This window comes from Symphalangus syndactylus, chromosome 15 (genome assembly GCF_028878055.3).
Source record: "Symphalangus syndactylus isolate Jambi chromosome 15, NHGRI_mSymSyn1-v2.1_pri, whole genome shotgun sequence".
Lineage (NCBI taxonomy): Eukaryota > Metazoa > Chordata > Mammalia > Primates > Hylobatidae > Symphalangus > Symphalangus syndactylus.
In genome coordinates, this window is record NC_072437.2 from 70312450 (window position 1) to 70337987 (window position 25538).

Sequence of the window (25538 nt, forward strand, 5' to 3'; positions counted from 1 at the left end):
AAAATGCCTTACATTCCTCCCTCATTTCCCCTACCCTTATTCATGGAATGACTGTGAATCATTGTTAGGACTTTATTGTCATGAAAGCTAATAATATTTTATCCTTTATTCTACAACTACAATTAAGTCTTACATGGCTGTAGGTTGATTCTAAAAGTAGAAAACTAGAGCAGCTTTTATGATTTTGTCTACATTGCTCAGTGTAGACCCAGGACCGTGCCAGGATGCCATTTCCTTCCCTCCATGTCCTGTGCATCTGCCATGGTGCTCCCGGGGCAATGCTACTCACTTCATAGTTAAGCAGGCTCCCTTCCCTCATCTTTCCTCAAATGCTCCATGTCACAGTAAGATAAGGATCACATGTGAGCCATTCCTTTATCCCTTGTTTTAGATGATTTTTCCTCTAGTTTTAGATTTTTTTTTATCCTTCCTATTGGAAAAGGATAAAAAATCTCAGGAACTTTCATTGTGTCCTAAAATTTATCTGCCTTCCAATCACACTACCGTGTGAAGTCCTTCTTCCCCAGAGTCCTTAATTGTTCTGAATTTAAGTGGATTTTCTCTGGGCTGAATGCACAAGCCTTCTGCACATTGTTCTGTTCACTGGGTCTTCTGTTCATTGGGTTCCTGGAGCCAGTGCTAACCAAAATGTGTCCTTTTTGGTTTCCATCTTCTTTGACTGGAGTATAACCTCCAGTAAACTCCTGGGGAGGGGAAGAAAGGTATGAGAGAGGTGAATTTCCAGTATTGCATCAAATGTCTTATTTTTTCTTTCATCATTTATTGTTTGTCTACACCTATTATTGAACTTTCAAAATTGTTCTCCCTCTGAATTGGAGGGGATTGCTTCAGTGTTTTCTAACATTTTGTGCTGCCGATAAGAAAACTCTGCTGCAGTCTAGCTCCTGCTCCATAGCTGCTGGGCTGTTTTTTGCCTTTGGAAGATTTTTAGGATCTTCCATTTATTGTTAGTTACTGTTCTGAAATTTCACAAAGATGCATTTCAGGCTTCTTTATTTTATCCTGCTTGGAATTCAATCTCAAGACAACATTTTTAGTTCTGAGAAAAGTTTTTAAAAAATGATTTTACAAAAATCACACACAGACACACAAATGATTTCCCTTTCTTCATTTCTCCGCTCTCTCTTTTAAAAACTCTTGCTGGTCTAATATTAGATATCCTGGATTACTTCTTTCCTGTAGTTTTGAAAAAATATTTTCCTATCTCACTCAATCTTCACTTTTTCACCTTATGTAAGTTATTTTTTATCAACTTTAAAATAATTTCTTTGAAAGATTTTTTTGGGGGAAGCAATCATATTTTTCATTTCCAAACAATTTTTCTGTTCACTGATCTCTTTTCAAGACATTCTGTCCTGGTTTTTGTTTTAAATGAAAAATTACTTAAATCAGATAAATTATTTAAATTCTCCTTTGTCATCTCTAATGACTCAATTCAATTTTCTTTTAAAGAATGATTTTATGGGGGGCTGCGGATGTGGCTCATGCTTGTAATCCCAGCACTTTGGGAGGCCAAGGTGGGCGGATCACCTGAGGTCAGGAGTTTGAGACCAGCTTGGCCAACAGGGCAAAACCCCATCTCTACTAAAAATACAAAAATTAGCTGGGCATGGTGGCGGGCACCTGTAATCTCAGCTACTTGGGAGGCTAAGGCCCAAGAATTGCTTGAACCTGGGAGGTGGAGATTGCAGTGAGCAGAAATCACACCATTGCACTCCAGCCTTGACAATAGACCAAGACCACGTCCCAAAAAAAAAAAAAAAAAAAAAAAAAATTCTGTTACCTGAATGTTTTTGTCTGTTTTTTTTTTCTTCTCTTCAAGGTCACTTGCTCTGTTTATTTTCTTTTTTTTTCTTTTCTTTTTTTTTTTTTTTTTGAGATGGAGTCTCACTCCCGTCATGTAGGTGGAGTGCAGTGGCACAATCTCGGCTCACTGCAACCTCCACCCCCCGGGTTCAAGTGATTCTCCTGCCTCAGCCTCCCGACTAGCTGGGATTATAGGCATGCGCCACCACACCCGGCTAATTTTTGTATTTTCAGTAGAGATTGGGTTTTGCCATGTTGGTCAGGCTAGTCTCAAACTCCTGACCTCAAGTGATCCACCTGCCTTGGCCTCCCAATGTGCTGGGATTACAGAAGTGAGCCACTGCACCCCGCCTGACTTTTTTCTGAATTTGTTTGCTGATCCTTTGTTTTGTTTTTCAAGGTCTTAAAAACTTTTCTTTTGAGCTACTGACAGCTTTAACAATTTAGTACACTCCTGTGAACAAAATTTGGAGCACATTTGTTTCTCTCTACCTGATTGCCCCAGAATTGTAAAGTACTTGCGAGTATTCTTAACTTACAGCAGCACAGTTATTTGCATAAGTGCAATAAGAATCTGTTTTCATTTTAACAGGATGCAATTGGAGAAATTGGTTATTTTACCAAGGCTTTGACTGGAATTGTGTGCTTTCCTTTAAGGAATCAAACTTGACTTATAGAGCCAATAAGACCTTGGAAAAACTAGCCTCATATTTTGTGTACACAGTCACTATATAAGGTTTCTGACCCATGGTAAGTAAAGAATGTCACTTACTGACAGGCACAGAAGTCCCAGGTTTATCTTGAAACCTCGAGAGGAGGAAATTTCACCCAACTCATGGGTAATTGATGGCACAATCCATGGCTGGGCTGGGCTTTAAGAAGTCTTATCTGAGATTCCTCTTATGGAACAAAGTTCCATCAAAGCCAATTTAAAAGCCTATCTAAAAATAATAATTATTCTTGCTGCACTGCATACAAAGATTTAGGCCAAGTATAATAAGCAAACCAGCCCTACCATGATTTGTCGTTAGTAAAATGGGGAACTGGAGAGAGAAAATAATTATTTCAAAATGATTGTATATCTGTTGTTAGATTCTAGTCTTGCCTAATGTTTTTTTCCAATTTTTATTATTTTCTACAGTTTGGATCGAATTCTAATTTTTCTTGGCTACAAGTCTTCCAAATAATGTTTTCAATTTTTTTCCATCTCTTTTTCATTTTTCCTAATTTGAAGTCACTGAAAACTAAGTTGTTCTTCTTTAAAACCCTGCGAGCTGAAGACAGATAACTTAAAACTTTGGCAGAAAAAAACAGTAGCCTGTTTACATACATAAAGCACTTTCATGCCTGCCTACTAATGTATGGACTTCAGAGTAATGTGGCCCATATCAATTTTTTTGTTTGTTTGTTTGAGAAAGGGTATCACTCTGTCACCCAGGCTGGAATGCAGTGGCGTGATCTTGGCTCACTGAAACCTCCACCTCGTGGGTTCAAGCGATTCTCCTTACTCAGCCTCCCGAGTAACTGGGATTACAGGCACATGCCAGCACACATGGCTAATTTTGTAGTTCTAATAGAGCCAGAGTTACATCATGTTGGCCAGGCTGGTCTCAAACTCCTGACCGCAAGTGATCCACTCGCCTTGGCCTCCCAAAGTGCTGGGATTACAGGCATGAGCCACCACGCCTGGCCTGGATTGTTCTTTTGTGGTTCTTCCCCCCCACCCCTTTCTTCCCCTCTATTTTCTCTTCACAGGACTCAAGACTTCGAAACCTGCTAAAAATGAGCTTTCCAGACCTACCCATCTAGGAATAAACCATCTTAGCCGTGAGAGATCAGATGAAACCTGAGACCAGAGATGCATTTTCTTGTAAAATGCTTTCTCCAAAAGACTTTTTAAAGAAAAGGGGCAAATGTGAAAGGAAAATACCTTGGGCTCTTTCAAGCTGGGAACCGCTCAGGGCAAATCGGCTTCCCATTCTATTCCAGTCGTCCCTTTGCTCACAGAGATAGATGCATATTCTGATTGCCTTCTTTGAAAAGACTTATCAGAAACTCTAAAGAATGCACCGAATCTGTCCCTTACATATCTGACCTGCCCGGGGAAGGTTGGGGCAGGGAGCCTTGCTTTGAGCTATCTCCGCCTTTCTGGAGAGAACGAATTGTACTTCTTACATATTGATTGATGGCTGATGTCTCCCTAAAATGTATATAACCAAGCTGTGCCCCTACCACCTTGGGCAAATGTCATCAGGACTTCCTGAGGCTATGTCATGGGCACATCCTCAACCTTGGCAAAATAAACTTTCTAAATTAACTGAGACCTGTCTCAAATTTTTGAGGTTCACACTCCTATGCAAAGAAGGAAGGCAACATGTTTTCTAATGCCACATGAAATTAAAGCACAAAATGAAACTCGGATGCTTGAAAGAAGAGACTTTCTATAAGTTATTGTGACATGCTCCATAGTTTATTGACAACAGAGTTGGTGATGATATTGATATTACACTGTCAAAATGTATCACCAAACATCTTTAAATTTGATAAAAGATTGTGAATTTTTGTTTTCTATCAGGAGAAGACAACGTATAGGAAATTCATGGATCCAGAATCCATTTCTTTCACCAAAAGATAATTTAAACTTAACTATAATTTATGGATAAATTACTGAATCTGACTACTAATGAACAGTAGAAGATGAATTTAGAAATATAATATCATTTACATTACTTTGAATGAAAGTTTAAAAATGAATATTCTGAGCTTAATAAAATGTTTTAAAAATCTCTTCTTCTACCTTATCAACGTAATTCTGTGAGGCTAGTTTCGTACAGTGTAGGTTATAAAAACAAAACATTAAAACAGGTGACATTAGTAAAAATGGCAGATTAAGAACATCCAAAATTTTTTCCTTTATAAGAGTAATGAAAAAACTGGCAAAGAAAAGCAGAATCCATTTTTTCAACTCTCTTGGCATTAACCAAAGACTTTCAGCCATCCAGGGAGCATCTATTCAAGAAAAATATCTGAATCTTCGTAAGAACTGTAATCTTTATGACATTTGAAACTTACCTTAGGCCCATCTCCCACTCTTCAGCTCAGCAATAGCCTAGAAAAATAACAACTGCATTCCAGTATTGAAGGATCAGAACAGAGCTGGAGCTCTTTCAAAGCCTCAGTCCCAAAGAACTGACGTTGTTTGATCCTTCCTTAGAAGGCTCCACTGAAAAGGTACATTTTTACTTGATGTGGCTTGAACTTGCCAAGAGTAAAAAGTCTCCCCCAGGGGTTAGGAGGTATTTATTGAAAATAATTTTAGGCAAGTCTTTTAACTATGAGGTTGCATGAGATGGATGATAGTGCAAACAATAGACTAACCAAGAAGATTAAAGGGAAAACCTGAGGAATAAGGTGTCCATAGGAGCTTTGAAATGCTCTGACATATTCCTGAGAATTTGGAAGGTCAGGGGCATATGTAGGCCTGTGGGCATTCTGAAGAAAGAGCTGAGAAGGCCTGAGCTCTCACTTCTTGGTGACCTTGAGGTTCTGCACAAGGAGAAAGTAAAGGCTAAAACAGCATTGTGAACTGCCTGGTGGAGTGTTAAAGGTATGACCCAACATGTATATAGTAACCCATGGCAAAGATTTAGAGGTTTATTGCTTCCAGCATTTAAAGAAATCTCTGTTCAATCATTAGATGTCCAGTCACTAAGCTAATTGATAACTCCCATGACCACATATAATAAACAATACATACTTTATAGAATTAGTTCAGAAAAGCCATGAAATAAATAAAAACAACATTTAACAGCAAGCAGCAACAACATAATTTAGCAGGGAAGAATATGATTTTCAGGTTTGTAATATTATATTATTTTAAATGTCAAAATTTCAACATAAAATTGTGAGACATGCAAAGAAACATAAAATTATGCCCCGTACACACACACACGGAAAGCAATTGACAGAAGCTGGCCCTAAGAGGCCCAAATGTTGTGCTTACTAGACAGAGAGTAAAATTAGCTATTTAAACATATGTTCAAAGAGTTAAAGGAAACTGTGTCTGAAGAACTGAAGCAAAGAATTATGTATTTGTCCATTTTCACAGTGCTATAAAGATACTACCTGAGACTGAGTAATTTACAAACAAAGGAGGCTTTGTTGACTCACAATTCCACATGGCTGGGGAGGCCTCAGGAAACTTAGAATCACAGCAGAAGGGGAAGCTTCAGGCACCTTCTTCACAGGGTAGCAGGAGAGTGAGAGAGAGACAGAGCAATGGAGGAACCGTCACACACTTACAAAACCATCAGATCTCATGAGGACTTTCTCACTATCATGAGAACAGCATGGGGGGAACCGCCCCCACGATCCAATCACCTCCCACAAGGTCCCTTCCTTGAAACATGGGGATTACAATTCGAGATGTGATTTGGGTCGGGACACAGAGCCAAACCATGTCAAAAGATAACTATGTTTTACCAAATAGAGAATAAAAATGGGTCAAAATTATTTAAAAAATAGTAATTCTGGAGTTGAAAACTAGAATAAGTGAACTGAAAAATAAACCAGAGGCACCCAATAGCACATTTGATCAGGCAGGATAAAAATAATCAACAAACTTGAAGATAGGTCAATTGACATTATCCAGTCTGAGGAACAGAAAGAAAAAACAGGCAGAAAAATGATTAGAGACTTGTGGGACACTATTAAATATATCAACATATGCATAATGGAATCCGCAAAGGAGAGGTGAGAGAAAGTTTCAGAAAGATTACTTGATGAAATAATGGCCAAAGCTCCCTAAACTTGATGAAAAACACTAATATATACATTTAAAAAATCACTAAACTCCAAGTATGATAAACTGAGAGAGATCCACACTGAGTCACATTATAATCAAACTGTTGAAAGCCAAAGACAAAGAGAGAATCTTAAAAGCAGTGAGAGAGAAGGGACTTGACCTGTATAATGGATCCTCAATAAGATTAAGTTTCTCATTAGAAAGCATGGAGGCCAGAAGGCAGTGGTATGGCATATTCAAAGCACTGAAAGAAAACAGCTGCCAACCAAGAATTCTATATCCACAAAGCCATCTTTCAAAAATGAAAGAGAAATTAAGGCATTTCTAAATAAACAAAAGCTGAGAGGACTTGTCACTAGGATACCTATCCTACACAAAATACTAAAAGGACCCCGTTAGGCTGGACTTAAAGGAGAGTAAGCAGTAACTCAGGTCTACATGAAGAAATAAAAGAAATAATAAAGATAAACTGCATACAGATGAATATTAAAAATAAATAGTATAAGTGTACTTTTTGCTTGTAATTCATTTCCTTCTCCTATCTGTTTTAAGAGACAGCTGCATAAAGCAATAATTATAAATCCTTGTTGACAAGCATATAATGGATAAAGATGTAATTTGTGATGGTAACGGCATACAAGAAGGGTAAAAAAAAAGCTATATAGGAACAAAGTTTTGTAGACTATTGGAGTTAAATGGTATCATTTGATTTAGATAACATTGTTACTAAGTAAGGTATTAGTGATAATTGCCAGGGTAACCACTAAGAAAGAAAACTCAAAAATATAGTAAAAGAAATGAGAGAATTAAAATACTGTATAAGAAAATATCTATTTAATACAAAGGAAGCCAGTAACAGAGAAATGTAGAAACAAAAGACATAAAAAGGTAGAAAACAAACAGCAAAATGGCAGATGTTAATCCTAATTTATCACTAATTACATTAAGTGTAAATAAGCTACATATTCTAATAAAAAAGCAGAGATTGGAAAAAAGATTTTATTTAAAATTTTTTTCCTTCTTTCTTTTTTTTTTTAATAAAGCAGCTGTCTACAAGCTAGAAAGATGTTTTTTAATGACCCAACTATACACTGTCTACAAAAGACACACTTCAGATTCAAGGACATAAATAGATTGAATGATCAAGAACAGAAAAAGATACACTATGTAAACAATAATAAAAACAGAGATGGAGTTACTATAACTGATATGTGGTGAGATAGATTTTAAAACAAAAATTATTACTAAAGACAAGGGCATTTTATAATGAAAAAATGTTATTCAATAAGAATATATAATAATTATATGCATACATGTACCTAAAAGAACAGCTCCAAAATACATGAACAGAAACTGACAAACTTGAAGAGAGAACTATTTCATGTATTTTGGAGCTTTTCTCTTAGGTAACAATAATAGTTGGATATATCATTACCTTACTTTCCATAGTTGATAGAACAACTAGACGGTATATCAGCAAGGAAACAGAAAACTTGAATAACACTGTAAGTAAACTAAACCCCACAGATATCTGTATCACTACCCTACAACAGAAGAATATAAACTCTTTTTAAGTACTTTGGAACAGTCTCCAGTATAGATGATATTTTACAGTATAAAACAAGTCTCAATAAAACTAAAAGGGTTGAAAACATAAAGTACATGTTCTCTGACCAAAATGAAATGAAACTAAACATCAGTAACTGAAAGAAATTTGGGAAATTCACAAATATGTCAACACACTTTAAATAAACAGTAAGTAAAACAATACATCAAAAGAAATTAAAGCATAATTTGGGATGAATGAAAATAAAAACACAATGTACCAAAATGTGCATGCAGTTAAAGCAGTGCATAGAAGGGAAATGCACAGTTGTTAATGTGTACATTTAAAAAAAAGCGGGTTGGCCAGGCGCGGTGGCTCATGCCTGTAATCCAAGCACTTTGGGAGGCCGAGGTGGGTGGATCACGAGATCAGGAGATTGAGACCATCCTGGCTAACACAGTGAAACCCCGTCTCTACTAAAAATACAAAAAATTAGCTGGGCATGGTGGCGGGCACCTGTAGTCCCAGCTAATTGGGAGGCTGAGGCAGGAGAATGGCGTGAACCCGGGAGGTGGAGCTTGCAATGAGCTGAGATGGCACCACTGCACTCCAGCCTGGGCGAAAGTGTGAGACTCTGTCTCAAAATAATAATAATTTTAAAAAACTTAAAAAAAAAAAAAGGCTGGGCACAGTGGCTCATGCCTGTAATCCCAGCACTTTGGGAGGCCAAGGTGGGTGGATCACCTGAGGTTGGGAGTTCGAGACCAGCCTGACCAACATGGAGAAACCCTGTCTCTACTAAAAATACAAAATTAGCCAGGCATGGTGACACATGCCTGTAATCCCAGCTACTCGGGAGGCTGAGGCAGGAGAATTGCTTGAACCAGGGAGGCAAAGGTTGCGGTGAACCGAGATCCTGCCACTGCATTCCAGCCTAGGCAATAAGAGTGAAAATCCATCTCAAAAAGAAAAAGAAAGAAAGATCTTAAATCAATAACCTAACGTTCAACCTTAAGACATGGGGAAAAGAAAAGTAAACTAAGCCAAAGCAAGCAGAAGAAAGGAAATAATAAAGAGCAGAAATTAGCAAGACAAAAGAGAAATACAACAGAGAAGTTTAACAGAATAAAAAGTTGGTTGTTTGAAAAGAGGAACAAAATTGACAAAATTTATCTAGATTCACCAAGAAAAAAGAGAGAAGACTCAAATTACTAAATTCGGAAATGAATGAGGGGACATTCCTACGAACCCTACAGAAATAAAAGGGATTATAAGGCAATACTATGAGTAACTGTATGCTAAAAAAGTTAGATACCCTAGAAGAAACAGACAAATTCCTAGAAATACACAAATTACAAAGGCTTACTCAATAAGAAACAGAAAATCAGAGTAGACCTAGAATAACTATAAGGATTAAATAAGTAATTGGAAAACTTCCCAAAGAAAATCTGAGGCCCAGATGGGTTCACTAGTGAAGTCTACCAAATGTTTAAAGAAGAAATAAAAATAGGACAGGAGGGCCGGGCGTGGTGGCTCACGCTTGCAATCCCAGCACTTTGGGAGGCCGAGGTGGGCGGATCCCGAGATCAGGAGATCGAGACCACGGTGAAACCCTGTCTCTACTAAAAATACAAAAAATTAGCCGGGAGCGGTGGCGAGCGCCTGTACTCCCAGCTACTCGGAGAGGCTGAGGCAGGAGAATGGCATAAACCCGGGAGGCGGAGCTTGCAGTGAGCCGAGATTGCACCACTGCACTCCAGCCTGGGCGACAGAGCGAGACTCTGTCTCAAAAAAATAAAATAAATAAATAAATAAATAGGACAGGAGGAAATACTTTTTAACTTATTCTATGAGGCCAGTATTACCTTGATATCCAAACTAGGTAAATATAACAAAAGAAAACTGTAGACTAATATCTTTTATGAGTATAGACGTGAAAATCTTTAACAAAAAAACAGTAAACCAAACCAAGCAGTATATAAAAGCATTATACATTATGACCAGATAGGATTTATCTCAGGAATGCAATGGTGCTTCAACAAACAAAATCAATCAATGTTATATACCACATTAATATAATGAAGAAAAAGAACCCCATATGATCACCTCAATTAACTCAGGAAAAGCATTTGACAAAATCACACCCTTTAATGATGAAAAATTCTCAACAAACTGGGGATTGAAAGGAATGTTCTCATCCTGATAAAGGGCATCTATGAAAAATCCACAGTTGACATTTATCTGATGATTAATGATGTTGAGCACCTTTTCAAATACCTGGTTGCCATTTGTATGTCTTCTTTGGAGAAATGTCTGTTCAAATCATTTGCTCACTTTTTTTTTTTTTTTTTTTTTTTTTTTTTTTTTTTTTTTGAGACGGAGTCTTGCTCTATCACCCAGGCTGGAGTGCAGTGGCCCGATCTCGGCTCACTGCAAGCTCCGCCTCCCGGGTTCACGCCATTCTCCTGCCTCAGCCTCTCCGAGTAGCTGGGACTACAGGCGCCCGCCACCACGCCCGGCTAATTTTTTTTTGTATTTTTTTTTTAGTAGAGACGGGGTTTCACTGTGGTCTCGATCTCCTGACCTCGTGATCCACCCGCCTCGGCCTCCCAAAGTGCTGCTCACTTTTTTAATGGAGTTTTTTACTGTTGAGTTGTCAGAGAGCTTCATTCATATCTTCTAGATACTAGATGCTTATGAGATACATGGTTTGCAGATATTTTATTTCATTCTGTGGGTTTTCTTTTCTTTAGGACAGTCTCTTGATAGTGTCCTTTAATGCACTGTGATGCTGTGATGCTGATGAAATCCAATTTGTCTATTTTTTGTCTTTGTTTACTTAGGCATTTGGGATCATATCTAGGAAACTAATGCCTAAATGATAAAGATTTACACACATTGTCATATCAGAGTCTCATATTTTGGGCTCTTTTTAAATTTAGTAGTTTTTTTAAATGTGTATTTTGTTGTTTCTTTCAAGATACAGGGTCTCGCTCTGTTGCCCAGGCTGGAGTATAGCAGTGCAATTATAGCTCACTGCAACCTTGAACTCCTGGGCTCAAATGATTTTCCCACCTCAGCCTCCAGAGTAGCAGGCACTACACTATCCATTTTTAAAACATTTTAACATGGTGTGAACTAGGGGTCCAATGTTATTCTTTTACCTTTGGATATTCAGTTGCTCCACCCATTTGTAGAAAAGATTATTTTCTGTCATTGAACGATCTTCACACCCCTATCAAAAGTCAATTGGCTGGCCAGGTACGGTGGCTCATGCCTGTAATCCTAGCACTTTGGGAGGCCGAGGTGGGCAGATCTCCTGAGGTCCGGAGTTTGAGACTAGCCTGGCCAACATGGTGAAACTGTGTATCTACTAAAAATACAAAAAAAATTAGCTGGGCGTGATGGTGGGCACCTGTAATCCCAGCTACTTGGCAGGCTGAAGCGGAAGAATTGCTTGAACCTAGGAGGTGGAGATTGCAGTGAGCCGAGATCGCACCATTACACTCCAGCCTGAGTGACAAGAGTGAAACTCCATCTGAAAACAAAAAACAAACAAACAAAAGAGTCAATTGGCTATACATGCATGGGTTTATTTGTGAACTCACAATTCTATTTCATTGTTCTACATGTTTATCCTTATTTCAGTACTACTCTGTCTTCATTACTGTAGTTTTGTAGCAAGTTTAAAAATAGGGAAGTGTAAATCCACCAACTTTATTCTTTATTCAGTTTATTTTGCCTATTCTATATCTCTGGCATTTCTGTATGAATTTTAGGATCTGCCTGTCAATTTCTGCAAAAAAAAAAAAAGAAATCAATAGAGATTTTGATAGTGATTTGCATTGAAACTGTAAATCAATTTGGTGAGTATTCCCATCTTAACAATATTAAGTATTTTGATCCATGAACATGGATGTCTTTACATTTATTTAGGTCTTCTGTAATTTAACAATAATTTGTAGTTTTCAATTAACAAGTCTTATACTTCTTTTGTTAAAATTATACCTAAATATTTTATTCCTTTTGATTTTATTATAAATACAATTATTTTCTCAGTTTCATTTTTGGGCAGTTCATTGCTAATGCATAATACAATTGATTTGTAAATTTTGGTATTATATCCTACATATTTGCTGAACTCACTCATTAGCTGTAATATGGATTCTTTAGGTTTTCTATAGGTAAGTTATGTCACCTGCAAATACAGATAGTTTACATTTTCCTTTCCACTGTGGATGCCTTTTATTTTCTTGTCTACTTGCCCTGGGTAAAACTTCCAGTACAGTGTTTTGTTTCAGTCTTTCACCATTAAGTATGATGCTCTGGAAGGGTGGGAAGGGGAGGGGTGACTGGCAGGGCTGTGACATAGTGGTGTACATATTCCATCATTCCCTCTGTTTCTCTCCTTCTCTTTCAGGTCTCCAATAGAGGAGGCTGGCTCCTTCTTACAGAGCCTCCAACAACGATTATATTCTGGGCTTCAGCATCCTTCGCTTGCCTGTACGTTAGCATTATTTTATTTTATTTTATTTATTTTATTTTATTTTATTATTTTTTATTTATTTATTTTATTTTATTTTAGAGACAGAGTGTTGCTCTGTCACCCAGGCTGGAGTACAGTGGCACGATCTCGGCTCACTGCAACCTCCACCTCCCGGGTTCAAGCAATTCTCCTGCCTCAGCCCCCCGAGTAGCTGGGACTACAGGCACACCCCATCACGCCCGGCTAATTTTTGTATTTTTAGTAGAGATGGGGTTTTACCACATTGGTCAGGCTGGTCTCGAACTCCTGACCTCAGGCAATCAACCCACCTTGGCCCCCCAAAGTGCTGGGATTATAGGCGTGAGCCACTGTGCTAAGCTTGTATATCAGCTTTTTGTCCTCTGGAAATTTGTTGAAATTTCTTGTCTACTGGTACCCTTCCATGCTTTTTTTGTTGCATGAGTTTATTCCTCTCTGTATTTCTATGTTGTCATTTCATTGGGGTCTCAGGAGGGACACGAGGTGAACACATATGTTCAGTATGTCATCCTGAACTAGAATAGCCAGGTTTTGGTTATAGAAAATAATAATGCTGATTGTTTTTTGTCTAAGCATACATTTTCATTTCTCTGTGTAGATATTTAGAAGTGGATGTGTTTAACTTACTAACTGACAAACTGTTTTCCAAAGTGACTGTATCTTTTTTACATTCTCACCAGCAATGTATGAGGATTCCAGTTCCTCTAAATCTTTACCGGAATTCGATATTTTCAGTTTTTCCGATTAGAGACATTCCAGTGTGTGTGTCATAGTATCTCAGTATGGTTTCAGTTCGCATTTCTTTAAGCACTGATAATGTTGAGCAACTTTTCATATGCTTATCTGCTATCATAATATATTCTTTGGTGAATTATCTGTTCATATCTTTTGCTCAACATTTTGAATTGTCTTTTTTTAATGAAGTGATAAGAGTTCTCTATTCTGATGCAAGTCCTTTTTCAGACACATGATTTGCAAATATTTAGTCTCAGCTTGAGACTAAACTTCGCATTTTCTTTTTCCTTTTTTTTTTGGAAATGGAGTCTCTCTCTGTCGCCCAGGCATTACAATAATAAATTTCCCAATATTAAACCATTCTTCAATTCCTAAAGTAAATTCTATTTAGCCTACCCTTTTAATATGTGGTTAAAATATTTTTATAATATTTTGTGATTTTATACCTATATTCATAAAAAGATTATAGCTTCACGTCTTTTTAAAGGTTTTTTTTTTTTTTTTTTGAGACGGAGTCTTGCTCTGTCGCCCAGGCTGGAGTGCAGTGGCACAATCTCGGCTCACTGCAAGCTCCGCCTCCCGGGTTCACACCATTCTCCTGCCTCAGCCTCTCCGAGTAGCTGGGACTACAGGCGCCCGTCACCACGCCCGGCTAATTTTTTGTATTTTTAGTAGAGACGGGGTTTCACCGTGGTCTTGATCTCCTGACCTCGTGATCCGCCCGCCTCGGCCTCCCAAAGTGCTGGGATTACAAGCGTGAGCCACCGCGCCCAGCTTTTTAAAGGTTTTTATCTTTTGTTATTAAGATTGTTCTTGCTTCACAAAATGAACTCAATAACTGTCTTTGTTTTTTCTCTATGTTTTAGTACAGCCTGAATAGCCTATGAATGATGTATTATCACAGAATTTAAAGACATTTACTTTTAAAGCCACTTAAGACTAAAATCATGGTTCTCAAATCTAATTGCATATTAAAAACACCTGGAGAGCTTTAAAAACTCTCAATGCACAGGCCACACCCCTGATAAAAGAATTCAGAATCTCTGATGTAAGGATTTTTAAATGCAAAATAAAATGAAAGGCTCAATAGTTTATAAAATTTGTGCTAGATCTAACCTTTTCTGGTTTTGTCTGTAATTGGTCCAATAGTAAATATTGATTCATCTGTAATCATTCTGACATCAACTAATGGTGTCCATAGCAATAGAACTACAAGCTAGTTTCTCTGCCTTTATCTTACTTTAATTGTACACCAGACTAACAAGGCAAAGCGTGTAATATTATAGTAACTATTTTAAAAGCAAATGAAATAAACTTTGGAAGATTAAGTGGCAAAGCCTCTTGACTCCCATCACTTTGGCATTTCAATCAATAATAGAGTCTAAAGACCAAACAATAAAACAATGGTTAACATAGAAAAAAAGAAATACGAGTTCATTAACTAACCAGGAGATCTTATTTCCAAAGAGTAAATCTGATTACATTGTTCCTGTTTAAAACCCTTCAATGGCTTCCTTATGCCTAAAAGGAAAAAAAAAATCCAAATTCCTTTGTGTGGCATAAGAGGTTCTTTGTGTAACACAAGATCTGGCCCCTCATCACCTCTCCAGTCCTATTTCTCAAAAGACCTCTCTTGCTTCCTATACTCAGTCATGCAAAATGTTCTGCAATTCTCTGAATGCCCTGGCTTTTCTTTTCCTTTTTGTGCCCATGTCTGTGCCCAAGTTATTTGCTTTTTCTGAAAGATCTATCTTTCAAAACCTTCTTTTCCCTCCCTCTCTCCAACCCTGTTGACCAACTTATCTTTTAAAGTCTGATTCAGTTTCAGGGCCATCTCCTCCGAGACGTTCCTTCCTGACTGCTTCTCGAGTTCCCCTATAAAACAGTGACTGCCCGAAGAGCAGCAACAGTTTGTAAATCATTCTATTCATGCTGCCTAGAACAAAGCCGCAGTTGTGTTTAATAAAGGTTTATCAAATGGATGAAGACTGGTCACTATTAGTCTTGACCCCTTCTATTTGAAATATGTGAAATACACAAAGTAAAATGTAATTTCTGATAGGGGCTGATATCAGGAACTGTAGGAGATCTGTCCATTGAACCCAAGGTCTTACCTATTAAATCTCTACTGTTGCCAGTCTGCGCTCCTGGATTTTCAAGGGGCTCCGTGGAACTGGGAGGCTGATGAAGCTGGCGACCACCCTCCGTAAGCGTGCTGTGTTGGTGATTCCAGTGTCTACTCCTTTCCTCAAAAGTGGTCATAAGAAGTCAGGAAAGTCAGTATGCTTTCACTGGGAAAAAGGAGGAAAGCCTGCTTTAGTTGGTTGTTACATTTTTGATGAGGCGAAAATTCAAACAAAACTATGACCATAAGGACTATAATTGCTCTTTCCTGTTAATAACCATAGTTCGCCAATTGGATTGTGAGTGTGTGGCATACTTGTATTGTGTATGTGAGTAGGGAATGCACGTGCGTTAAAGTTCACATGCGCTTAAGAGCTTAGACACACCTGCAATTTGCAAGACAGCTTCCTGTCCTGATGTGGCCAAAGCTGTGTAAGAAGCCTGAGCTGTAATCACTCTGCACAAATTTACATCCTGCGGTGCTCACATCATCCTGTGGTCTGTATGCTCTGTGGCTACACACCTGGCTGAGAACAGAATTAATGATGAGAAACGTGCCTGCTTCTCTGCATGAAAGATATGTCTGAGTAGAAGGTCGCCAAGGGAGGATTAAGAGCAAGAATGCGAGAATGTGCTCAGGAATCCGTGCGTGAGATGATGAGCTTGTGAGCTGATGTTGATTCTGTGCAGTTCCCAGTGTCTTATTCACAGGCAAGATTTTCTTGCTCATCATTAAGCCTTCAATGTTTTAAGCAAAGATTTTTAAAAAGATCTAACAGGAAACAAGGAGCTGCAGTGAAGCTTGGGCAGTCAGTTCAAATCTGAATAAATATTTGTCAGATTGGAGAAGCGCTGAAAGCATTAAGATACTTGGAGATTTCTCTTTTTCTTTGGCAAGAAGCATGACTGAGACAGGTAAGGGCTAGGAATTCTTCCGGATCACTCCCTCCCACAATGGTCTTTCCTTTGAATTTGCACCTTGGAGTTTGACACAGATTAGTGCTTCCTAGTCCTCTAACTGTAACACATGCCTCAGTTTCCCTTCTCTGATAAGATTGGAATATCTTTGGGTGTAGAAAAAAAATTAGATGATCCTTTTCTTTGTAGCCCAGCAAGTTCCAGGCACATTAGAAACTGGTTAGAAACTGGTACACAAGTGTTACTTGCTTAATTTATTACAAATGCTTTAAAAATGAGGTAATGACTATCATTTAAAAATAAAACCAAATTGTGAAGAACTTCTCTCTTCCTGTTAGTGGAGACTTTCCACAGAATTTTTTTTTTTTTTGGGAGACAGTGGACATGTTGAGTTTTCAATTGAATGTTTTGCTGCAAACAACTTAGGAGGAGAGGAAGAAAGAAAACGCAAAGCCAAACAAAGCTGGTATTTTTCAAGTGCTCATTTAATTTCAAAACCACGGTGTCTTTCATTGATTTTTTACCATTAAAAAGGACAGCAATGCCCATCTGCTCAAAATTCCATCCAGAAATGAAATTATGAATTAAAGCTGTGTTACACATGTACAATTGAGACATCCTCTGTTTGGGCCTGCCAGATGACACACTGAAACAGCCTGGGATCTGCGCTCGGGGTGCTGCCAAGGAAGTAGATACACGGCTGATGAAAATCATCCATCATTTCAAATCAGAGGTGCCATATTCCTGCAGACTCTTGTTATGAACAATCTCATTTGATCTTATACTGGAACAAGCTGTCTTCAACACTCAGGCCTGGCCCCCGGCACAACGAGGCAGATGGAATAGGAATCTCTCATTCCATGCCTGCATTTGCCGGAATTCTAGGATTTTGTCAGAAGTTTTCTTGTGTGAGCCTAGCCTGACAGGATTAACTTCACTGAGTTGGGCTTCAGTATCAGTTCTTATCTCCTTCAATTTGTGCAAACTCTCATGGAGGACAGTGTTCATCATTTTTTCACTTAAAACCATATATATGAGTCATTATATAGAGCGATTCTTTTTAGATTCAGTTTCTGGGAAAAAAATTAAAAAGTCACATGATCTTTCTGTCTGCTAATGATATTATGCACATTGCTTGTCTCTATTTTTGCCTTGGCCTTCAGGAAGCTCACAGCCACATTTTACACTCAATTACAGAAATAATATTACCATATGCTAGTATTACCGTATTCCATTTGTGATACTCTTTTCTGTTGATCCTTAGTTTCCATGTCCATTCTTCTTTTATTAAGCCTAACACGTTTTTTGTTGTAAGCTATATCAAAATCATTTTGGAGAAAGGCCAGACTTATAGAAATGATAAAGCATAACCATCTTTTATTTCCCAGCTAAGTGGTTTGTGTTTTACAGTATATACTTTTAGAAGAAACAGATTGTTTCTTTAAACAGATGAGAATCAAATATCTTCTTCATGAAGTTAACCACGGTTAGATCATCCACACTGACACAGATGCCTGATAAAAGATAAGGATTGCATTTGATAACCAGGTTTCTCTTACACATTCTCAGCAGCTTTCAGTCTCTGAAGTTTTTAGTCTTCTTTATTTACTACATTAATCTTGAAAGTAAATAAGGTTCTTATCTAAAATTAATATTTAAATATTAAAATAATTTATTAGAAAAGAATTTAATCTTTTAATATTTAAAAGATATTACATAAATTTACAAAGACAACAGCAACTAAGAATGACCATGACTGAATAGAGCAAAACTGTAATAAAATAAAACAAATAAAATAAAGGAATATATCCGTGAAATGTTAAGAAAGGCACTAGCCCAAATAGTCAGTACTCAGACTCCATCTTGGGTTTGCTTTAAAGCCTCTAGCATGAAGCTGATGGCTGCCCAGTCATCTCAAGGGGCAGCACTGTCCCTTAGGAGCTTACAGTTGAAGCCGACTGGGCAACCCCTAGCCTTGGGCAGACGCTGAAACTCAGCACTTACACAAAGGACTGATGTTATAACTCTGAACACAGACTCCTCGGTTTCTTTTGATGCTTTTTTTCTGAGGGCCACTCACATCCGTCTTCCGTCTTCTTTCATGATCCTATCTTAACAATCATGTAAACTCAATCCTTTATCAGACACTCAACAGAGGCAGACTTTGTCAATTACTGGTGGAGAGAGTGTCGTAAAGAAGCTATCCATGAAAACAAGGGTGACCCCGCAGGCCTCACGAAGCCTTCACAAAGCCAGAGGGCAGGGAACAACCACCCTCACTCAGGACACCCTTGGGGCACTCTATGCATCACCCTGCACAGCTGCAACTAGTTAAACCCTTCTGGGCACCACGTGTTTCCATGACCTGCTCTTCCTGTGTCTTGTACTCATAATTTTTTCCCATCACATCACATGATCCTGCAGTTTCGGGACAATGCTGACTTTTCCTCTGCCATCCTCCGCAGCACACAGTGGGGCTCCTGCCACCCTGGGCCTTCTTGTGTCCTAGCTGAGCTGTGGACGGCCCCGCTCTCCCACCGGATCCTTCTGGGTCATGGAAGGATTCTTTGGAGAAATTATCAGCTTCCTTACCCACCACCTGTGTGCCTTGGGCAACTGGAGTTCTCAAGCTCCAAGGCCTTCGTTTTCTCAGCTGCAAAATGAAGGGACTGGAACAGCCTCCTGTTTAGAAGAATCCCACCTGAGTTTATATCAGAACAATCTGAGATAGATATATAGATATAGATATATATCTTTTTACATTTTAAAAATGTTCTTTCCCCCAAAACCATGTCCTTTAAGTGGGGGAATCTATTTTTTAAAAATGATGTGGTTGTGCCCTCCAGTGGTTGAGCGTGAAGTCATCAGGCTGTTTGGGTGACAGCAGGGCTTGCAGGAAAGCGCAGGCCGGGCTAAACCGCAGATAGGTGAATCTGCTACTCCGGAAAGCACCGAATCGCCGTGTAGACCGGTCGCCAAGTATAACTGCGAGCCCCAAGACGTCACCAGCATGGGCATCCCAGCCCCGGTGCTTTGAGTCCTACTTCTGCTTGGCTATCGGGAAAGGCACGGCTTCGGGGCCACTTCCAGGCTCTCAACACGCGGCCGCTGCTGAGAATCCTCGCGGCCGCGGCTCTTCCCTCTCCCGTGGACCCAGTACTCAGAGAAGTCGCAGAGGCCTGGCCGCTACAGCCTGCTCCTGACACCCGCTGGTCAGCCCCTCCGGCTCGGCTGCAGGGCTGGGGCGCCCACAGGCGGCAGCCGCCAGCCTGCGCCCGGAGGAAGCCCACGGCCGCCCCGGCTCCCCGCCAGCAGACGCAGCTGCGCAGCCTAGCAGGGTGGGTAGCGGGACAGCAGCGCACGCTGCCCGCTTCCGCTCGCTCCCCCGCGGGCCCTGCTCGATCGTCAGGGTTGCTGCAGGCTGAACTGGAGGAATAAACGCAAAGCCCCAGCCCCTCGTGAATTTCAGGACCCCTCTCACGTGCAGGGTGTTCCCGCTTATTTCCAGACTCCTTGGATGCAAAACAATGAGTGAAGAACTGACAGAGAAGGCGGAGGGACTTACCTAAGTTATACAATGATAAATAAATGGCAGATGAAAAATGGGACCTTTGGTTTCTAGTCAAAGTCCTTAGGAAGCGATTTGGCAGAGGCAGGCCCAGGTGGCGAGGAGAATGCCCCCTTAGCCAGCTTTTAGGGTTCCGTGAGGGCTGAGCTAGGAGGGAGAGAGGGAGAGAACGTTAAAGACCCTTCCGGTCCTTAGCATCACCACGAATGAACGTTTACCGAGCACTTATTTTATAAAGAGCACTGTGATCGATGCTGGGAAATATTCAGAGGAATAAACAGGACAATCTTATTTTCCAGGTCTACATTCACTGGAAGGGTCCCCTCCTGCAGGAACTCCTTACTGGTCAGCCACTGCACCCTGTATGAAATCTACATGTTGTAGATTTCAGACATGTTTTCTGCCTCCAAGAGATTTATATGTTAGCAAAGAAAAAAAGACATATATATATAAGGAGATAAATAATAGCCAAGATATTTTTTGAAAAGTAGTTGGGGTAAAAATACACATAAAAACATTTACCATCTTAATCATTCGTATGTGTCTTGTTCAGCAGTGTTAAGAACATCCACACCATTGTGCAGCCACACTCCAGAACACTTTTCATCTTGTAAAACTGAAACTCCACAGTCATTAAACAACATTTTCCCATTCCCCTTCCCCTAGCTCCTGAAAAACCACCATTCTACAGATGCTCCTTGACTTATGATGGGGTTAGGTCCAGATAAACCCATCGAAAGTTGACAATGCATTCCATGCCCCTAACCTACTGAACATCATAGCTTAGCCCAGCCTACCTTATACGTGCTCAGAACACTCACAGTAGCCTACAGTTGGGCAAAATCACCTAACATAAGGCTTATTTTCCAATAAAGGACAAAATATCCCATGTAATGTATTAAATACTGTACTAAAAGTGAAAAGCTCTAATAGTAAGTGCTCAGTAAATGCTCAGAATGGTTCTATGGTGTATTAGTCTGTTTTCACACTGCTGATACAGACATATGGGAGATTGGGTAATTTATAAAGGAAACAGGTTTAACTGACTCACAGTTCCACATGGCTGAGGAGGCCTCACAATCATGGCAGAAGGCAAAGGAGGAGCAAAGTCACATCTTACATGGCGGCAGGCAGGCAAGACAGAGCTTGTGTAGGCAAACTCTCATTTATACACCTATCAGATATCATGAGACTTATTGACTATCATAAGTACAGTATGGTGGAAACTGCCCCCATGATTCAGTTATCTCCACCCTTGACATGTGGGGATTATTACAATTGAAGGTGAGATTTCAGTGGGGACATAGCCAAACCATATCAAAGTAGTTACTACTGAATGCATACTGATTTTTACCACTGTAAAGTAAAAAGACTGTAAGTCAAGCCATCTTACGTTAGAAATGGTTTGTACTTTGTCTCTATGAATTAGACTATTTTAGGTACCTCATATAAGTGGGATCCTACAGTATTCGTCCTTTTCTGTCTGGCTCATTTAACTTACCATCTTCAAGGTTCACTCATGTTGTAGCACGTGTCAGAAGTTCCTTTCTTTTTAAGGCAGAATAATATTCCATTGTCTGTTTATAGCACATTTGTGTATCCATTCATCCATCAATGGACACTCGGGTTGCCTCCACCTTTTGGCTGTTGTGAATAATGCTGCAGTGAACATGAGTGTGAAAGCAAACATTTTCAATATTTGTTGGAGTGTCTGCTTTCAGTTCTTCTGGGTATATATCCGGAAGACCCTACGGTAATTCTATGTTTACTTTTTTGAGGAACCACCACACTGTTTTCCCTAGTGGCTGTACACTTTTGCGTTCCTACCAACAGTACACAACGGATCCCAAGACATCATTTTCAACCTTAAAAAAAAAAAAAAGCGGTTTCAAGTTCACAGAAAAGCTTCACAAAGAGTACAAAGAACACCCATATTCCCCAGTTGTTAGCATTTTACCACATTTGCTCCATCAGCTTTTGTCTTTATTTACAGACATATTCATTTTTGGCTACGATGCCCATCATCCCTAAATACTTTTGTGCGGACCTCCCTAAAGCGAGGGTACTCTCCTATGTAACCACCACACAACCCTCCCAACCAGGGCATTGACATCAATTCAGCATCATCTGGGCCTCTGACCCCATTCACATTTCACTAACTGTCCCAAAAATGTATTTCCTTTTTTTCCTTTTTGGTCCAAGATCAGAATCATGTATTGCACTGAGCCATCACATCTCATCAGTTTCCTTCCATTTGGAACAGTTTGTCAGTCTTTCCCTCTCTTTCATGTCTGTATTGGTTTGTTCTGGCTGCCATAGCAAAGCACAACAGCCTGGGTGACTTAAAGAACAGAAATGTATTGTCTCACAGTTCTGAAGAGTAGAAATCCAAGTTCTAGGTGTCGGCAGGGTTGGTTTCTTCTGAGGCCTCTCTCCTTGGCTTGCAGATGGCCATCTTCCCCATGTGTCTTCCTGTGATCTTCCCTCTGCGTGTGTCTGTTTCCTCATCTCCTCGTCTTAGAAAATCACTAGTTATATCGGATAAGGACCCACATCAATGGCTTGATTTTAATTTTAACTTAATTGCCCCTTTAAAGAGACTATCTCTGAATTATAGTCATATTTTGAGGTACTGAGAGTTAAACTTCAACATATAAATTTTTGAGGCGGACATGATTCAGCCCATAACGGTGTTCTTGAGAGTCTTAAAAGGTACAGGCCCTTCAGAGTGTAAAATGACACATACAGAGATAACACTCTGATGTTATCTCACGTCTAGACTCATTCCATACATCTTGGCAGGACTACCTCAGAAATTATGCTGTGTTCTTTTCAGGAGCAGGCACCAACATTTTTCTATTGACCAAGTTGGTGTCTGCCAGTTCCTTCATGATAAAGTCACCATCTTGGACTTTGTATTTGATTATTTGATTAGTGTTTGGGTGGAGAGATTTAATATCATGTCAGTATCCTGTTCTTTTGTCAAACCTTCACAAGTATCCTTAGCATCCAGTTAGGCTTTTTAAGTTAAGAGAGGGGAAGGAAAAGTGGAAAGAGAAGAAAAGGTGGAAAGAATAAAGTTTAAAAAAAATGTTAAGATAGCATTTTAAGGTACTTAACTGGAATGTTTAAAAGGGGAGACCAATAACTTCTATTTTCAGTTCCTTGTTTTTCTTGTAGCTTTGCCTAGCATGGCTACAGTAATGCTTACGTAAATCAAAAAAATGTGCTCTAAAAGAGAAATTTAACTGAACAAAATCTCATTAGTAATGATAATTCAGCAGATTTTTTTTGAGAGTTTACTATGGGCTAAGGTTTCTCTAAGTATCAGTTCTTTTCATTCCAACTGCAATTAGATGAGGTGGCATTATTGTAATTTCTGTCTTACAAGTGAGTAAATCGAAGTATAAACATGTTAAGCAACCTGTCCAGGGTCCTACAGCTAATAAGCCTCCCTGGAGTCTCTGGGTCTGAAGCCTGTGATTGTAATCATTACCTATATTGCTATCTGGGCACAACGCAGCTACTCAGTATCTGCAGTGGTAGAGATGTGAGGTCCTACATGCTCCAAAGTTGAGTTCATTTCTACATTTAGTGTCAAAATGACGAAGTGGTTTCCAAAATTGGAAAATGAGTTTCCATTCCCTCTTCTAATTAGAATTTTTAAAATGTTTTCTTTGCTTTGTTTTTCAATTTCCAAATTTTGTTTTTCAGAGGAAGTAATGCCTTGTCTTTCATTTCACTTAGCTAGCTCAAGGAGAGGACTGAATTCTTTTTTTGGAATATGCAATGACCTGAGTATGCAGTGTAAGAGTCAGTAGCAACAAGTGCAAGTCAGTGAAAGAATTAGTTTCATAAACACAAAACATGGCCTGGCCAGCAAGGGAGGGCCTGGGTGCAGTCTTTAGCACGTCCACACACCAGAGGGCAAGATGTCGGACCAACCCTATTTTTACCTAAGACCGGGAGGAGAGCAAGTATCTCTTGAAACTGGCTAATTTTCCGAGCTAGGAGCTTTATACGCTCTAAACGACCAAGTGAAGTTAGCATTTTTACCTTCATTTCGTGACAAGAAAAGTGTGGTTCAGAGAGATTAAGGAGACAACCGTAGGTCAGTGCTGGAGCCCAGATGTGAACCCACATTTGTCTGGCTATCTCCAAATCTCATGTTCTTTTCATTTATATCACGCTGACTACTTTTTGGTGAGTGATATCCCACTAAGAATTGAGACTGTGATTCTCAACTCCCCCAAAGCCACATGCCAGGCTCTCCTGGAATGTGGTCAGCATTCGATGGGTGGGAATGAGGTGCCCAGGATTGAAGGTGCTGCTTCAGGGAGGACCCCAGCTGCACTCACAGCTGTGTGACTTGGGTATGTTCAAGCCATGTGTTCACCATTGTGCTCATCATAAAATAGGGATTATATCATCTGACTCATAGAGTGAAGAGGATTAAATGAGATAGTTCATACCGCATGCTTAAGACAGGGCCTTGCAAATAGTAAGTGCTCAATAAAAGTCAGCAATTATTCATTTATTATAACTAACTGGTCTGGTTAGACTGCTGATTGAATTATGAATTTGGAAAGCTGTTCCATGAGGGTTACAGAATAGCCCTATCCTATTCAATAGCTTAAAAGGGACTTGAGTATGTGTATGGCATACATACTCATTACATTTAGGATGATGGTAGCTTGGATGGTAGGGTCAGACACCCAAAGCCTGGGAATCTGGAGTAGTATGCAGCTAGACTGTGTATAGATGCCTTAAAAAATCCACCACCAACTCAGTGGCTTAAACTAGCACTCATTATTGTCAGCTGATCTCAGCTCTAGGCTGGGGCACTTGAGCTGGGGCACCTGTGCTCCATGTGTCTCTCAGCCTCCTCTCAGGGCACAGCGGCCATCCCAGACACAGCCTTCTCATGGTGATGGCGGAAGCATATGCATCCAAGTCCAGTCATGGAAACACTTTTCAGGGCTGTATGGTCTCATAACTCTTAACTTTCCATTGGCCAAAGCAAGTCACGTGGCCATGGTGAAGGCTGGAGAATGATACCACCCTGCAGAGTGAGGGCTCTGCAAAGCTACGCAGGACACAGTGCACGGAAGAACTGGGACCATTCGTGCAGTATAATATAGGCTAGATTCAAGCAGATGGATACATTTAAGATTTTTTTTTTGCTTGAGTCCAAATTTTATCCGAAGAAGACAAGCCTAAGCAACAGCAACTGTAGGAAAGAAGTAGTTGATGCTATGTTTCCTAATAGGTAAGGAGACCATGCAATTGTCATCCAAACTAGGACATTCAAGAGTAAAACAAGAGCATCATTAACAATTCAGCCAGTACAACGAGCATATTGGAGACTGTGCTGGGCAAAGTGAGACCCGTGATCACCTAATGTGTAGCTTAATATATTGCTATGGACATCATATGCTCAGGCTGAATTACTGGGAGTATAACACTAGAGGATGAAGAAGACAGTTGTGCT

General features: G+C 39.6%; 1 long non-coding RNA gene across 1 annotated transcript; it reads right to left on the minus strand.

Annotated features, from left to right (window-relative positions):
* Positions 1-204: 204 nt before the first annotated feature.
* Positions 205-20194, minus strand: LOC129464031 (uncharacterized). Its single transcript, XR_008651401.2, has 3 exons — positions 20045-20194; positions 15552-15728; positions 205-704 (listed from the first exon to the last, which is right to left on the minus strand). It is a non-coding gene; the product is annotated as an uncharacterized lncRNA (long non-coding RNA).
* Between the last annotated feature and the right edge of the window lie 5344 nt (positions 20195-25538).